The 17,355-nt window shown below is 45.6% G+C and overlaps 1 long non-coding RNA gene across 1 annotated transcript in view; it reads left to right on the top strand.

The window, feature by feature from the left end:
* The first annotated feature begins 6,412 nt into the window (after positions 1-6,412).
* The window catches only part of LOC311236808, a 101,620-nt gene continuing 90,677 nt past the window's right edge, over positions 6,413-17,355 (top strand). Inside the window, exons 1-2 of the long non-coding RNA XR_014620252.1 lie at positions 6,413-6,514; positions 14,412-14,560. This is a non-coding gene — a long non-coding RNA (uncharacterized lncRNA). The remainder of the gene's footprint in view (positions 6,515-14,411; positions 14,561-17,355) is intronic.

Genomic DNA, 17,355 nt, shown 5'->3' with positions numbered 1-17,355 from the left:
TTTTGTTTTGTGTGTTATGGGGTTGAATGGATTGTACTCAGTATGTGGCGGTATGCGCCTTTTGTGGTCGCGATCTGCCATTAACTCATGGAAGAAGAAGAAGAACCAGTGATAAACTAGGCGTTAGGTAGTTTGCAGCATAGATTTGAGCTGTGGTGTTCCACAAGGAAGCATACTAGGACCGCTACTGTTCCTAATTTATGCAAATGACATGTCGTCAGCTTGTGACTGCAACTTGTTCCTGTTTGCGGACGACTCAGCCCTGCTGGTCTCTGACAAGAACAAGTTACAGGTTGAAAAAACCCTCAGCTCGGAACTAGGCAGAATCTGCATATGGCTCGCTGATAACAAACTATCATTACACATGGGCAAAACAGAGTCCATTCTCTTCGGTTCAAATAACAAACTCAGCAAGACCGACGGCTTCTCAGTTACAGTGGGTGACAATATTGTCACAAGGAAAGATGAAATTACCTACCTGGGTTCCATCCTAGAGGCTAATCTCTCCTGTGACAAAATGGCATCCAATGTAATAAAAAAAGTCAACCAACGAACTCGATTCTTGTACCGGATCTCCTCTCTGGTAAACAAGAATACCCTGAAGACTCTGGCAGGAGCACTCATTCAGGGGTACTACGACTATGCTTGCACCTCATGGTACCAAAGCACCTCAAAGGCGCTAAAAACAAAATTACAAACATCTCAAAACAAACTGGTCAGACTACTGCTTGACCTTACTCCTAGAACCCACCTCACCCCTGCCCACTTTGACAACCTAGGATGGCTTAGAGTAGACGACAGAGTACAGCAACTTGCAATGGGCCTGGTCTACAAGATACACTACACGACCAAGGTACCCATGTACATGTCAAAATACTTCCCAAAGGTCAGTGAATACCACGATCACAACACCAGAGGGAGCTCCACAAATCATGTTAAACCCAGATTCGGCTCAAATAAGGGACTAAACACGTTTCGCAATTATGCCACATCAATGTGGAACGCCCTACCCAAAGCTGTAAAGGAATGTGGATCACTACCCACTTTCAAAACCTCTCTCAAGGGACACCTACGGGAGACTGCAATTCAACACTGGCCCCTGTAAAACCCAACCCCCTCCAATGTACAGTCATTTACCTAGTATGGTTTTGTCAATAGTCCAATGTACAATTTTGTTTGTTTGTACAGTGTCCCCCCCCCCCCCTCAATGTACAGTTTTACTTGTTTATACAGTGTGCCTCCCCCCCCCAACCACCTCCAATGTAAATTACCCAGTATGGTTGTCAATATCCCAATGTACCCAACCCCCCCCACCCAACCTCCTCCAATGTACAGTTTCTACGTCAAATGTATATACTCCCTTTTCTTGACTCCTTCTGTATCACAAACAGTACTGTATTTGCAAATCTGGTATGTCATAAATGTATAGATGTAGCAGTACTGACTATCTGTATGTTGTAGCGCTGAGAAGAAGGAGTCGGAGGCGGTGTCTCGAAGCTAAACTCAATTTCTTTATTCATCAGCGTAACAACAAATCGACGTAGTCGTATCGACAGTAAAATAAGAATGCCGGTGGCCGGAAGTGCCACCCTATAAATCGTCCGGGGGGAACTACCATTCCCAACGAGTTCCGTGTGAATTATGTACAGTCACTACACAAGCCCCCCCAGAATTCACCCATAGTCAAAATCCCCCCGGCGTGGGGGAACAATTGCCCGGCCCCTGCGTGTGCGGAAAGCCGGGGGCGGGGAGGGCGGAGTGGCATAAGCGCCCGCGCCGTCCACGACACCCGGGGGCACGAAACGGCCTCGGCGAGCGTGGAAAACCGGGGGCGGAGAGGGGAAAGCGTCGCAAGCGCCCGTACCCTCACCGACACCCGGGGGCGCTGGCATCGGTGAGGCCGCCGGTGGCTCTGTGGGCGGTGGCACCCGGGGCAACGGCGGACGACCCCTGCGGGGGGGAAGGGCCAACTCCAAAGGCTGTGAAACGTCTATGTGAGCGGGCTTGATCCTGTCTATCGACACGGTCTCCGTCCTACCGCCCATGTCGACCATGAGGTCCTTGTTACCGTGTCGCAGGACCCTAAACGGGCCATCGTAAGGGGGGCGTAGGGGCCCCCGGTGCGCATCGTGGCGAACAAAAACATACTCCGCCGTGTGCAGGCTGCGCGGCACCCGGGAAACGGGGGTACCATGCTGCGACGTGGGAATCGGGGCGAAGGTCTGAGCCGCTTCTCGCAGGGTGGAACGCTGGCTGGCCGCGGACCAAGGGGTTGTCGCGTCCGGAATGAAATCCCCCGGGACGCGCAATGTCTGGCCGTATAACAGTTCCGCGGACGAGGCCTGCAGGTCCTCCTTGGGGGCGCTCCTAAGTCCGAGCATGACCCACGGCAGCTTATCCACCCAGTTGCCGTCCGTCAGGCCTGCGCGCAGCGCCGCCTTCATGGACCGGTGGAAACGTTCGCATAGCCCGTTGGCCTGCGGGTGGTACGCGGTTGTACGGTGCAGCTTAACCCCCAGGCCGCTGGCGACCGCGTTCCAGAGCTCTGAGGTGAACTGCGAGCCCCGGTCGGAGGAGAGGTCAGACGGGGTCCCGAAACGTGCGATCCACGTGCTGATAAAGGCGCGGGCCACGTCGGAAGAAGACGTCGAGGCGAGGGGAACGGCTTCCGGCCATCGGGTGGTCCTGTCCACCATAGTGAACAGGTAGGTAAACCCGTGAGAGGAAGGAAGCGGGCCCACGAGGTCAACATTGACGTGGTCGAACCTCCTCTCGGGAACCACGAATGTCACAAGCGGGGCCTTGGTATGTCGGTGCACTTTAGCCCGTTGGCAGGACACACACGCGTCGACCCAGGCCCTCACGTCTTTCTTGAGCCCCCGCCACACAAACTTCTGTGACACCAACCTGCTCGAAGGCTTCCTACCGGGGTGAGACAGGTCGTGCACAGCCTCGAAAGCCCGCCTGCGCCAGCCTATAGGGACCAGCGGCCGGGGTTGCCCGGTGGAGAGGTCACAGAGCAGGGACGCGCCCGAGCCGCCAATCGCGACGTCTCTGAGGCGCAGACTGGTATCCGCTGTCCTGAGGGCCTGGATGTCGTGGTCGGAGGCCTGTTCCGAGCCCATGGCGACGTAGTCGAGGCCCAGTTGCACAGCTCCGATGACGACCCTGGATAGGCAGTCTGCGACCACGTTGGCTTTCCCGGCGATATGCCGTATGTCTGTCGTGTACTCGGAAATGTACGAGAGTTGGCGCTGTTGTCGCGCGGACCACGGTTCAGCCACCTTGGACATGGAGAACGTGAGGGGTTTGTGGTCGACGAAGGCCGTAAACTCCCGGCCCTCCAGCATGAAACGAAAATGGCGCACCGCCAACCAGAGACCTAGGAGCTCTCTGTCAAATGCGCTGTACTTGCGCTCCCTGGGGGTCAGTTGACGGCTGAAAAACGCCAGCGGTTGCCAGGCGCCGTCAACGTATTGCTCATGCACTGCGCCCACCGCGTAGTCTGACGCGTCGGTGGTAATGACGACCGGGGCCCCCGGTGACGGGTGAGCCAACATGGCTGCACCCGCCAGGGCCGCCTTGGTGGCCGCGAAGGCTGTCGTCCTCTCGGCCGTCCAGTCGACCGGCTGGTTGGGGGACTTGCCCTTCAGCGCCTCGTAAAGCGGCCGCATGGTGTGGGCCGCCCGGGGGATGAACCGGTGATAAAACGTCACCATCCCGAGAAATTCCCTGAGCGCCCGGGCCGTCGGGGGTCGTGGGAAAGCGGAAACGGCCTCCACTTTCGATGAGGTGTCCGAGGAACCGTATGGAGGTCAACCCGAACTGACACTTAGCCGGGTTGATGATTAGGCCGTTTTGGCCCAGCCTCGTAAAGAGGCATCGTAGGTGCTCAAGGTGCTCCTCGGGCGAGGAGCTGGCGACGAGGATGTCGTCCAGGTAGACAAAAATAAACGGCATGTCTCTGAGCGTCGAGTCCATTAGCCTCTGGAAAGACTGTGCCGCGTTCTTCAGTCCGAACGGCATGCGTAGGAACTCAAATAGACCGAAGGGTGTTACCACCGCCGTCTTCGGGACGTCCAAGGGGTGTACCGGCACTTGGTGGTAACCGCGTACCAGGTCTACCTTCGAAAAGAACAGCTTACCCGCCAGGTGCCCCGAGAAGTCCTGGATGTGGGGGACCGGGTAGCGGTCTGGCGTGGTAGCGTCGTTGAGGCGTCTGTAGTCCCCGCACGGTCTCCATCCCCCGTCCGGTTTGGGCACGATGTGCAGCGGCGAGGCCCAGGGGCTGGCCGAGCGTCGGACAATCCCCAACTTCTCCATGTTGGCGAACTCTGACCTAGCGACTGCTAGTCTGTCAGGGTTGAGCCGGCGGGCCCTAGCGTACACGGGAGCTCCTTGAGTCTCTATGTGATGCTCGACCCCGTGTTTGGTGGTCGCGGCCGAGAACGTAGGCTGTGTCAAGCCGGGAAACTCCCGCAGTAGGCGTTGGTACACGTCACCTTCTGCGAGCGAGCTGGCCAGCCCGCTGTATACCACTTCATTGCGCACACAAGTCAAGGAAGCGTACGTCTGGGCGTCTACCAGGCGGCCGTGCCTCACGTCCACGAGGAGCCCATGTGCGCAGAGGAAATCCGCCCCGAGTAGCGGGAACGAGACGTCGGCCGTGACAAACTCCCACGTGAACCGCTGTCCCCCGAAACACAACTCCACGGTCCTCGTGCCGTAGGTGCGGATCGGGTTACCGTTGGCGGTCGTCAGTCGCGGACCCCCCCCCCCGCCGGCGGTGTCTACCACCGTCGCCGGTAGGACGCTCCTCTGTGCCCCGGTGTCGCAGAGGAATTCTCGACCAGAGAGTGTGTCCTTAATGAAGAGTAGCCTGTTCGACGTACCTGCGCTCACGGCCGCTACTGGGCGCAGGTGTTGGCGTTTCCCGCCCTGACAAAAGTACAAGGCGGGCGGCACTTCGTTGCTTTCGCGCCGAAGCGTGCATGGAAATAACACAGGCCTGTGTCATTATTGCCGTCGGCCGCGGCGCCCCTCTCCATCTTCGCCCCTCCCCCTCTGGGCACGTGCGCCCGTGTCGGGGCCAGCACCTCTGGGGCTAAGTGCTGCGTGGCCAGGTAGAACCGATCTGCCTCCTCCGCCAGAGCACGGGGATCCACAATGTTTGTATTGGCCAGCGCCGTCTGTACCCGTGGCGGCATGTGTCTGAGGAACAGCTCTTTAAATAAAAAGTTCGGCTGCTCGGCGCCCAGTAGATTCAGCATCATTTCCATATGCGCCGACGGCTTGCTGTCTCCCAAGCCACGTATATCCAACAAACGTCGGGCCCGCTCAGACGGCGACAACTCAAAAATCCTGAGCAGGTGCGTCTTAAACGCCTCATATCTATCCCGGGCCGGCGGAGCGGTAATGAAGCCTACCGTCCTCGCCGCCGTAGTGTTGTTCAGACTCGAGACGACGTGGAAGTATCGAGCGGCGTCCTCCACGATTCCCCGTAGGGCGAATTGCGCCTCCGCCTGGGCGAACCACGCGGCCGCCGACTGCTCCCAAAACTCAGGCAGTCTGAGAAAACCAGCGTTGTTTGCCATGTTCGCCGTATTCTCCGTCTCGGAAACTTCCTCGAGACTAATGTCAGGGTCACCAGTGTAGCGCTGAGAAGAAGGAGTCGGAGGCGGTGTCTCGAAGCTAAACTCAATTTCTTTATTCATCAGCGTAACAACAAATCGACGTAGTCGTATCGACAGTAAAATAAGAATGCCGGTGGCCGGAAGTGCCACCCTATAAATCGTCCGGGGGGAACTACCATTCCCAACGAGTTCCGTGTGAATTATGTACAGTCACTACAATGTCATGTATGTCATATATGTCCTGATGAATTGAAAATGGGGGACCCTGATGTAAACAAGATGAAAGTCTTTCTCTGGTCTGCATCCCCTTAACAATTGTGTGTATTGAGCTGTACTGTATTGTACCCATTCTGCAATCTGTTAATAAAGTTTTCAATCAATCAATCAATCAATCAAGATATCTATGGTTTGCAGGTTGTTCGAGGCGGAAATGGGCAAAGACACAGGCGTCACGCGATTGGGCGCACATGTCACATGACCAGAAACGTCAGTGGCCAATCAGAGAGCGTCTCCGCAAACTGCGGCTACGAAAAAAAAATCACGCATCCGGAAATACTGTGAGCTGAAACTCCGCCTGATAAACGCTTATAAAAGGTGTAATTCGTGTTTTAAACGTTATCTGCTTGTTGCTACATATTCCGTAAAATATTCCACTCATCCTGTGTACATTGTGTTCGGATCCAACAATACTAACTTTGTATTAGTTTAGTCTGGGAGAAAGTAGGCTAATGCTCCTGTACAGCTACTAGCTCCTGTTAGCTCTCTCTCCTCTCAGCTCCAGAGCTCCAGCTGACTGCAGTCAAGTTCTGTTCTGTTGATCAGCTGGAACCAAGCTGCTTCACACCAAACCTAGTGATGTGCATCTGATGTGTGGAACACAGGTATGGAGATGTTTGTGTCTGTTTCTTTTGAACACGTTGTTCTATGTGGAATGAAAGGGCAGGCTGTAGCCTTTCTAGCTAATCCACACCAGTTCAGGGCCCTATTCCCCGTACCTGGTTCAACTAAGTCGATCAAAAGTCCCATTATCCAGATTCAATTAACCTGATGTTTGAATCCGCGCTTTCCCTGTTCCTCGAACCCTGATTCTGTCTCGTTCATTCGACCCGCAGTAACCCACCCAACCCCCCCCCCCCCCCCCCCCCCCCCCCCCCCCAACCGCGTCTATGCCAAATACAACGCAGTTCGGTTTCCGGGTTCCTCTGATTGGCCACTAAGCCCACGTGACCGCGCGCTAGCACGCCCCCCTTATCGCCCACTGCCGCGCTGTGAAGCGGAAGAGCCAGCGGGGCGAGGTGGTGGTTTCAGCAGCAGCGGCCGTCTTCTTCCGAGGCGGCTCGTTCTTATTAATCCATAGGACTATGTATAAAGAAACCATTTCTTCTTTCAGAAAGGCTGATATAAAGCTAATGTTTTGTGTAATTGTTATACTCATTGAGTACCATTACATTTGTAGTATTAATCGTAGAATCATATATCAGTACCTTCAATAAAGAGTAGATCTGACTACTTTACTGAATTAACAATTACTGTGAATATCTCCAAACCACGCTCACAAACATTGAGTAACAATACCTTGGATGATGTAACTGATATGGATATCGCGCTACTGGAGAAAAAGACGCTGGTACCCTTGACAGTTAAAAAAAAGAAATCACTTTATTCATTCCAGATGTAGCTTATTTTTCCAATCATATTGTACTGAACAAAGATTAGCAACACATTTTCTTGCGGTGAATTCCTGCCTGAACATTCAAGACATATGCTGTATTGCGTGGGGCTTTTAGAGAGGAAGATCCGTAGGACATCACAACGTTGATTCCTGAACGCAACCTCTTTGATAGAGGAGAGATTACACCCATGCAGCCTCGAGTGTCGTGTGCAGTGTAAACAAACATTGTTTATGAGAACACATCCAAAGGGAACACAGTTTCTTGAGTCTGGCGTTGTTGTACTTTATCTATTTAGTGTTACTTTTGGGAGTAGTGGGGGAGAAATGAATGAATGAATGAATGAAAACTTTATTTAACAGATTGCAGAATGGGTACAATACAGTACGGCGCAATACACACAATTGTTAAGGGGATGCAGACCAGAGAAAGACGTTTGTCTTGTTTACATCAGGGTCCCCCCATTTCAATTCATATCGACATTTATGACATACACAACATACATGACCATGTTGACCTGAACAATGGGGGATTAATAAGAACGAGCCGCCTCGGAAGAAGACGGCCGCTGCTGCTGAAACCACTGCCTCGCGTCGCCTCGCTGGCTCTTCCGCTTCACAGTGCGGCAGCGGGCGATAAGGGGGGCGTGCTAGCGCGCGGTCACGTGGGCTTAGTGGCCAATCAGAGGAACCCGGAAACCAAACTGCGTTGTATTTGGCATAGACGCCCCCCAACCTCCTCCAATTAGGGCTGACCTTCAAAGCTTTTTTTGGCAATCGAAGCTTCGGGGCCGAGCTTCGATTTTAATTCGAAGCTTCGATTTTTTTTTTATCTTATGTTGTGGGACTTGTACAGCACTTTGGTAAACTTTGTTGTTTTTAAATGTGCTCTATAAATAAAGTGGATTGATTAATTAATTAAGTAGCCCCTTTCGTGACTGTGACGCAGCCAACACGGCTGTGTGATTTAATTCAAGGTGGATCGCTGTTGTCGTTTGAACAACTTCAGATTTCATGGGAACTACCAATCCCCCAAATCAAGAATGTTTAAGATGAATGAAATATGGCCTGTGTAAACTATGCACAGAATGATGTCAGTCTACAAGGTCCGGATTCTACATGGTCCGGCAATGTAGACCTTGTAGACTCCACTACAGACCAATTATCAGTGAAAATGCATTTTTAAGAAGGGCTACTTCCACAAAAAAACAAAGAACTCACCAAAACATCTAAGTAGCACCTTATCTAAATGTTCTATTTCATATATGGAGATTCATATTTATTTATGTATTGCATGCATTTCTACATTTTATTTCCTATTTTGTTTATTCATCCCAGTATCTTTCTTTCTTATGTGTGGAATTCTACAAGGCATGTAGGTGTATATGTGTTTGAGGATGATATCCTTCAAACAGGCAATAGTGATGATATAATTTGGGCTGAGCTGGGTTACTTTCCTCCAGTGTATTTGTCCCCCGGCCACACCCAATGGCCCCATGCACACACACGCACACGCACACACACACATATCGAAGTAAAGAAAATAAATAAATAAAAATATTATTATTATTATTTTTTTTTAAACTTCGATTTTTTTATATGTTCGAAGCTTGTGCCAAGTATTTAAGACAGCCCTACAGTTTTAACGTCAAATGTATATACTCCCTTTTCTGGACTCTTTTTGTATCACAAACAGTACTGTATTTGCAAATCTGGTATGTCATAAATGTATAGATGTAGCAGTACTGTCTATCTGTATGTCATGTATGTCATATATGTCCTGATGAATTGAAAATGGGGGACCCTGATGTAAACAAGACGAAAGTCTTTCTCTGGTCTGCATCCCCTTAACAATTGTGTGTATTGAGCTGTACTGTATTGTAGGGCTGGGCGATAAAACGATAACGATAACTATCGCGATAAATTATTTCCTCGAAATAAACATGAAACGTGGTCGCAAAGTTTCGATATATCGATTTTCCAAGCTTGGATATGAGCACACGCACTAACAACCAATCAGTGAAGGAGATGGCGACAGTGAAGGAGACCTGCGGTGCACCTCTGGGTAGTAAACAAGGCTGGCTAGGATAATTAGCTTGCACGCCGCTATTTTATAGTTTACGTGCCGAGTGGGTGTGTGGCGTGAATTCTGAGGCCACGGTTAGAGTAGTGTGGGGTATGCGGTGGACGTCGTTGCAAGGTATTGGGGCGGAACGGAGTATTTTAGGGTGATTTTAGTACATTATCGTGGGATACACCGCTTGCTCTGGCTAACTGTGTTCCATTCTTATAATGCATATGATCCAGTGGCGGTAGGTTGCCCCCTGGTGGAATATAATAATCTATGCACTGGGGAGAAGAACGTGCGCGGACTGATGAGGCCTAACAAAATTAATAGTTGGTTTCCGGTTGCCGACCGACCCTGCCGATTTAGGTGCGACTGTCGACCCAATATATTTTATGAGTTAAAAAAAAAAAAAAAAATCATTTTTATTTATTTTTATTTTTTTTAATAAAGTTTCATAGAAATCTTAGTCAAACATTTAGTATTATGGATATTAAACATGCTGGCAGAGTACATGCATCCATGTTGTTGTGAACATTTTAATTAAATAAAGAAATTCCCTATCCATAGTCGCCGTGGGAAAGAATAAAATAAAAAAATAAAATTAAATAAATTCCCTACCTACCCATGGCCAAACTGACAACCAACAGGAAACCAACAATATATTTTACTTTGCCTGACGACATCAACTCGAGACATTCGCAGCAGCAAAACAAGTCTATTAATAGCCCGTCCATCGGCGCCGGGCATAAGAAGTTAATTAAACTTGACAGAAATTATATCGACGATAATTATCAATATCGAGTTATATGATTTTTTTTTAATAATTTTATCGCGATAACGTTTTTGGCCATATCGCCCAGCCCTATTGTATTGTACCCATTCTGCAATCTGTTAATACAGTTTTCAATCAATCAATCAATCAATCAACCAGACGTCCGCCTCAGCTGAAAAGACAGCAGATGTCGATCGCAGAAATCCTGATTTTCTAACGGCATTGATTGATTGATTGATTTAAAACTTTATTAACAGATTGCAGAATGGGTACAATACAGTACGGCTCAATAGCCTCGCAGACGAGTTAAATGCATAATCTATAGGCTAATTTTAAATCCCTCATTACCCCAATCAATCAGATTATATTTTTTTAAATGTGCTGCTGGCAGTAGGCTTAATGGAATGAATAATCAAATGAGATCTTGCTAGCGAAAATAATTAGTTCAACTCTTTCAGAATAAGGATAAAAACAAGCCCAAATAGTATCTAATTGATACGAATTATATTATGAGGATATCTGTACTGTATGTGCTTAGGTATTATGTACTATATAAATACATGGTTCCCAAAGAGAGGCTTGTAGGGAGGCTTGCACGCAGTTACACTATTAATCAGGTTTGAATCTGCATTGAATTGATTACCCTTTGGTTTATACCAGTGACAACTCATGTTCATCATCAGATAACAGTGCTTGAAAAGATAAATGCATTTTCTCAAAAATTCATTCATCAAAAACGTCAATTGCTCATTCAATTGATCAAGTCACGTCACGTCATCAAATCCATCAAACAGCGCATCTACTCATATATTTTAAACCCAGTTACAATACCACAATAACGTGTGACAGTGATACAATTAAACACTCCACAGATTCAGATTCCTCATAATTCATATCCACAATCCGCACATAGACGCTTCATATGCTTGAATGAAACACAATCCGGGCGCTCCGTTAAGCAAATACACACCGAAGAATATTAAACTAATCAGAGCCAAACGCCCGATTTCATTCATTAAAAATATCCCTGCGGGATTCACATTTGCAATGATCTGTTTAGTCTGTTATTAAAATAACTGTGTGTCGCGAGCGCCGTATCCGTATAACTATGATGTCACGTGTATTATTTAGGACAAAGTAAATTTAGTATCAGCATTTTAGGTCTATTATTTTACATTTCAAAAGCCCCCTCTAGGAAAACGAAGCACAAAAACATAATTCAGAATGGTATAATGGGATGTAGACTGTGATAATTATTTCAGGAAGGGAGCTGCATTTCTTTGCGAGGGTGTGGCCATGGTTCATCCCAGCTAACTGAACTTAACCCTGCTCCGGAGCAGGTTCAAACATTCTGATCTGTTACCATAGCGACTTAGAAAATCCGACGTCGGGGAACGGAAATGTCTGGCTGAAAATGATCCGGCTAACTCAGTTAGTCAGGTACGGGGAATAGGGCCCAGCTATATAAGGTGAGTCTGGCTGGTGTGATTGTTATTATAATAACACAACACAGTTACATGTTGTTCTAAGGTCACTAAAGCCCTATTTGAATGTTAAGAATGATACTGTGTGATTATAATGTGTTTTATTTTCATATTTGTTATAGAAGTGAATATGGGTAATTTAATATTTTTTTGTTATGTTTATGGAATTTAATTTAGTTTTTTTGCCAAACAGAATATATACAGTATAATAGTGTAATTTGTAACACAGTATTTTCGGATGCCTATGATGTGAAACCAAGCAACTGCACACCAAACCTAATGATTGTGCATCTGATGTGTGTCACACAGAGACCTCCAGTAAATGAGCCTGATACCCAGTACTGCCTCCTGCCTGATTCATGGTCTGGTTTTATTCTTAATCCCAGAGGGGAAACATGGTTTGCCACCCGAGCGAATACAAGAAACAATTACATACAGTACAAATGACACAACACAGTAAATAGAAGATAAGAAGAGAGTAGAGCCATATGGAATCCGCGATCACGGAATCGCGGACGGAATCGCGGAATTGAGCAATAAAAATGGAATCAACTATAATTTTTTTTTTTTTTTTTTTTTTTTTAAGATTTTTTTTTTTTATGTTGTGGGACTTGTACAGCACTTTGTTCAACTTTGTCAGTGCTGTAAAGTTTAAACCTTTTTAAATCTTAGACAAACAAAACACTTTGCTTTCATGAAATATTGTAAGCCGTCATTTGAGGCTTTATAAAAGCAGCACAATGAACACAAATCTGTCAGTGCCGAGTCCGACCTCATCTTAAATAACAAACAGCATTGCTTGTTGTAGTTAACAAAGAGAGGCAGAGTTGATTTTGCAAAAATATATATAATTATTATTATTATTTTTTTATAATCGAATTTTATTTTCATATTCGAATCCCATGCCCATCGAACGAAGCTTCGAAGTATTTAAGACAGCCCTATTAAATGGACTGTTATATCTTATTAAATTGTGGACATTTATTCATTCCCACTTATTAGACACTATTTCTGATGGTAAAATTAGCGTACAAAGCAAAATACAGAATTCTGAAATATTAAAACGGAAAAAAACTGAATTTGGAAAAAAATTAAATGGAATTTGGAAAAAAATAAAACGGATTTCATATGGCTCTAGAAGAGAGCCTCTCAACACAGAGCTAGCGGTGTTCGTTAAATAATTTAACCGCAGCAGGAACAAAGGACCTTCTCAATCGCTCAATAGAGCATAGAGGCATCAGAAACCTATCGCTAAATGAGCTTTGCAGAGCATCAAATATATTGTACAGAGGGTGGCCTTCAAAAGATATGTATTAAATTTAGTCCTAGTTCGCTTGGCAATAATGATCTCCAAGGAATCAGGAGGGAGGCCAATCACTGAGCCAACCTTTTTAATGAATTTAATGAATTAAAAAAAAAAAAAAAAAAAAAAAATCTAACCCTAACTAACCATACTGTCATGCACTTGTCCTAATAAACTAACCTACACTGTAGCACTCAACACTTTGATGAACATTGTTACTCAGCTGATAGAGTTGTGCTCTTCCTGATGGCTTGTCGTACAGAACTTGTAAGTCGCTTTGGATAAAAGCGTCAGCTAAATGACTAAATGTAAATGTAAATGTAATTTATACGTTTTTTGTCCGTGATGCTGCCCCCCCCCCCCCCAGCAGGGCACAGCATAAAAAAGGACACTAGCAAGGATACCTTGGTAGAACACATGAAGAAGTGACCTGCTGATATCAAAGGATCTAAGCTTCCTCAAATGAAAAAGCAGAGACTGGGCTTTCTTGAACACAGAATCTGTTGTGTTCTTCCAGTCCAGCTTGCTGTCCAGGTGGACACCAAGATACCTATAGAACTGGACTATCTCCATTTCTGCCCCCTAATGATGACAGGAGATTTCTCACTCACCATTGTATTAATCCGTTTGACTTAATAACCCCTATAGGCTTGGGCGGTATCCTTATTTTCAAACCGGCAAACCTTTATGTTATAATACCCCGGTGCACGGTATTTGACGGTATGACTTTAATTTTCATCGCGGGGGGGGGGGGGGGGTTACGTGTTACCAAGTAAACAAATCATCGTCAGCTCTCAGAACGGTAGTCCCGCACCGGTAGAAGCCCGCACCGTTTTAGCGTTAGCATCTAGCCTATAGCCATGGCAGACTATTTTGATTCCTTAAGGGCTAGAAATTGCCTGGGTTTTGGTCATATGCTCCCGAAATGCTCCCGTTGTTTGGCTACTTCTATGTGCAGTGAAAACTACTCGAATGCTTTATAACCTAGTCATTGATTTAGTTCAGGGTAATCTAAGAAATTTAGCCGCAGAGCTAACGCTACTTAACGTGAGCTAACGCTAGTTATTCAAGCTCAGTAGCTCGTAGAGAGAGATGAACAGCTGACAGCGGATAGTACAGGACGGTACAAATACAATAAAAAGGCGGGTGGGGGCTGTTGTGTAAACCTTGTACTCTTTAGTTCACATATAATAATTTAGTTCACATATAATAAGAGACGGATTGCGCCACAACAACACTGCTCTCGTCACCACTAGAGCGGTCTCGCCCTCTGCTGGCGCGTGTGTGCACTACACTCAGTGTGTGCACTACACTCAAAACTCTGTTTCACTGTTATAGAAACTGAAGCGCATCTGTGATTTTGACGGTGACGGACGGTATTGAAAATCAATACCGTAGGTATTTCTAAATACCCTGGTATACCTTAATACCGTCATACCGCCCAAGCCTAAACCCCTACCTGTTATTGAATAAATCCCACAGGAGCCAGGGGAAGCCAGCTCTTAACCCCTGGAAACCTCCACATCAGTCATTCACTCCACCAGCTCACCTGCTCCATCACACACAGCCCCACAACAGGCTCACCAGTGGAGAGAGACGGACACAGGGAGGATTAAGCAAGTCACCTGCAGGTGAATTTTACCTACTGGGTTTACATTTAATTCCTGTCGTATTTTCCTGTCTGTCATTGTGTGTTTGTCGGGGTATTTCTGTGTAGAATGAGCGATAGCGCAGCTAATGGTAAATGGACTCTATTTATGTAACAGCTTTTATATCCAAAGTGCTTTACAACTTATGCCTCACATTCACCCATTCACTCACACATTCACACACCGACGGCGGAGGGAACCGTGCCAGGTGCCAACTTGGAATAGGCTCGAGTAATCGATTACCAGGGATGGGTACCGAATTCTGTACTTTTAAAGGTACCTATCGAAACACGTCAGTACTACCGAGTATCGATTCACGTGAGATCCAACGTACTTTCGGTTATGAGAAAGGGGAAAAAAAAGTCCCATGACGTCGCGTTTCTTTTTTACTGCAAAACGAAACCACACGTTAATGTCAACGGCACAATACATGTTTTCAAACTCTCTTTGGGTGTTTGCAATTCATGGGGACTATACTTGTCTCTGATATCTTGGTACAGTGGGCAGGTTGTTATGTCTCTGATATCTTTCTTGTTACAGTGGGCAGGTTGTTAGAAAGTGTAGCTCAGTTTTCCACCTCTGCTCTTGCTCTCTGCTACTATCTCCAAACTTCCACTCCTTTATTTTATTATGTGCTCGCGCTGCCGTGTGGGTTTTCTTTTTAGCGGTCGGCTTACTCCTTCCATATAGTTTCACATATTTGTAACTTTATTAAGTTAAGGTTTGCTAATTGTCGGACATAACGTTCGCTCCGTAAGCTAAGAGTAGACAGAAGAGTAGCGGATGTGACGTCGGTAAACAAGCCACAGGCTGTTATGTAAGACCAAACACACCGCAAAGCGGGTCTTCTCCAAAGCGAGCGAAAATAACTGCTAGAATACTCAATCAGCAGCAGAGTAGTTCATTGCTGCTAGATTGTTTGTTTGTTTGTTTGTTTAATCAGTTGTAAAATACTTTCTTTTATTTGTTATTTAAATATATAGATGTGTATTTGACTATTTTTTGATCAGCAGAATAGTTAATTGCTGCTAGAGTGGTTTGTTTACCCTTGTTTTATACTTGTTATTTTGTAAAATACAATACCTTTATTTATTTTGTATTTAAATATATAGATGTCAGTGTTTCCCACAGGATTTTCATATTAACTTTTTTTTGTACATTTTAAAGTTAAATGCATCAATCTGCAAAAAAAAGCTAAATAAAGAGGCTAGATCTATGATGAACTTTGTGCTCAAAACACAAAATCGACTAGATTGCAGTGCTTCCCAATCCTCTCCTCGAAGCACCCCAGCCGTTCAATGTATTTGTTAAATTCCACCACCAGCACACCTGATTCAACTTAACTAGCCCTTTATTAGTTGAATCAAGGTGTGCTGGTGGTGGAATTTAACAAATACATGGAACGGCTGGGGTGCCTCGAGGAGAGGTTTGGGAACCACTGGACTAAAGCAGACATTTGAGCCATCAAAGAAATGAAGCAAAAGTGGTTACCTGTGTTGAACTGGCCACCACAGTATAGGTAATTAATGAGAAACCCTGGATGTGTACCTTTTTTAGTTAATTTGTTAAATAAACATATTTTTTAAATAAACAACATTTATTTAAAGATATGTGTGTGACTGTGTATATATATTCTGTTCTAAATAAAATAACAAAATAACAATTTGTATAGCACCTTTCATACAGGGGATTGCAGTTCAAAGTGCTTTACATCAGTAAGATGTAAATAATAATAAAGTAATAATAATACATTATTTATTTATTAAGTTTTGAATTTTTTTTTTTTTACAACTGAGGTCGGTAGATTACATTTTTAGAGACTAAAGTACTGAAAAAAGTACCCTTGGGTACCGGTATCGATTCACAGGTACCGGTATCGGTTCAAATGTGAACGGTACCATCCCTAGGTACAATACAGTACAACTCAATACACACAATTGTTAAGGGGATGCAGACCAGAGAAATACTTTCATCTTGTTTACATCAGGGTCCCCATCTTCAATTCATCATAACATATATGACATACATGACATACAGATAGACAGTACTGCTACATCTATACATTTATGACATACCAGATTTACAAATACAGTACTGTTTGTGATACAAAAAGAGTCTAAAAAAGAGAGTATACATACATTTGATGAAGAAACTGTACATTGGACGAGGTTGGTAGGGGGGGGGGGGGGGGGGTTGGGTAGGTGGGGTGGGGGTGAGGAGGATCTGAACAGCCATGGATGGTCACTACGGATAATCCGGATGGGCTTGTTCAGTAGTGGTAGAAATCTGTTATCCAACTGATATTGGATTATCTGTGGTGACCATCCATGGCTGTTTTATATTATTATTAGGGGTGCACGATATTGATTTTTTGATATCGATATCGAGAACTTTCTGCTCCTCAAGGTCGATACCGATACCGATAACCGATAATATATATATATATATTTATTGTATTATTATTATTTAAAGAATGTGTATTCCTGTAGTTTTGACCTAACCAGATTTATCATGACATGAGCGTTACTACTATCAACAAAACAAAGCCAAGACAACAGTTTTGACTCTTCAAATAAAGTGACCATATTTATTTGTCCAAATAAATATAATTTTAATCACAAAATCCACACAATCCGTCAATGTCATTAACAATGTGTTTCCCTGGACAATGAGTGAACAAAAAACCAACAGGTATTGTGCTTTGTCAGCAGATAAAACATTTGACGCTATAGGAGAGGAGACTGTTGTGGTCTTGGTCCATGAAACAACTATTACTT

Source organism: Notolepis coatsorum (assembly GCF_963971535.1).
Source record: "Notolepis coatsorum genome assembly, chromosome: 11".
In the NCBI taxonomy this organism is placed as follows: Eukaryota; Metazoa; Chordata; class Actinopteri; order Aulopiformes; family Paralepididae; genus Notolepis; species Notolepis coatsorum.
This window is presented reverse-complemented; position numbering and strand designations above follow the sequence as displayed.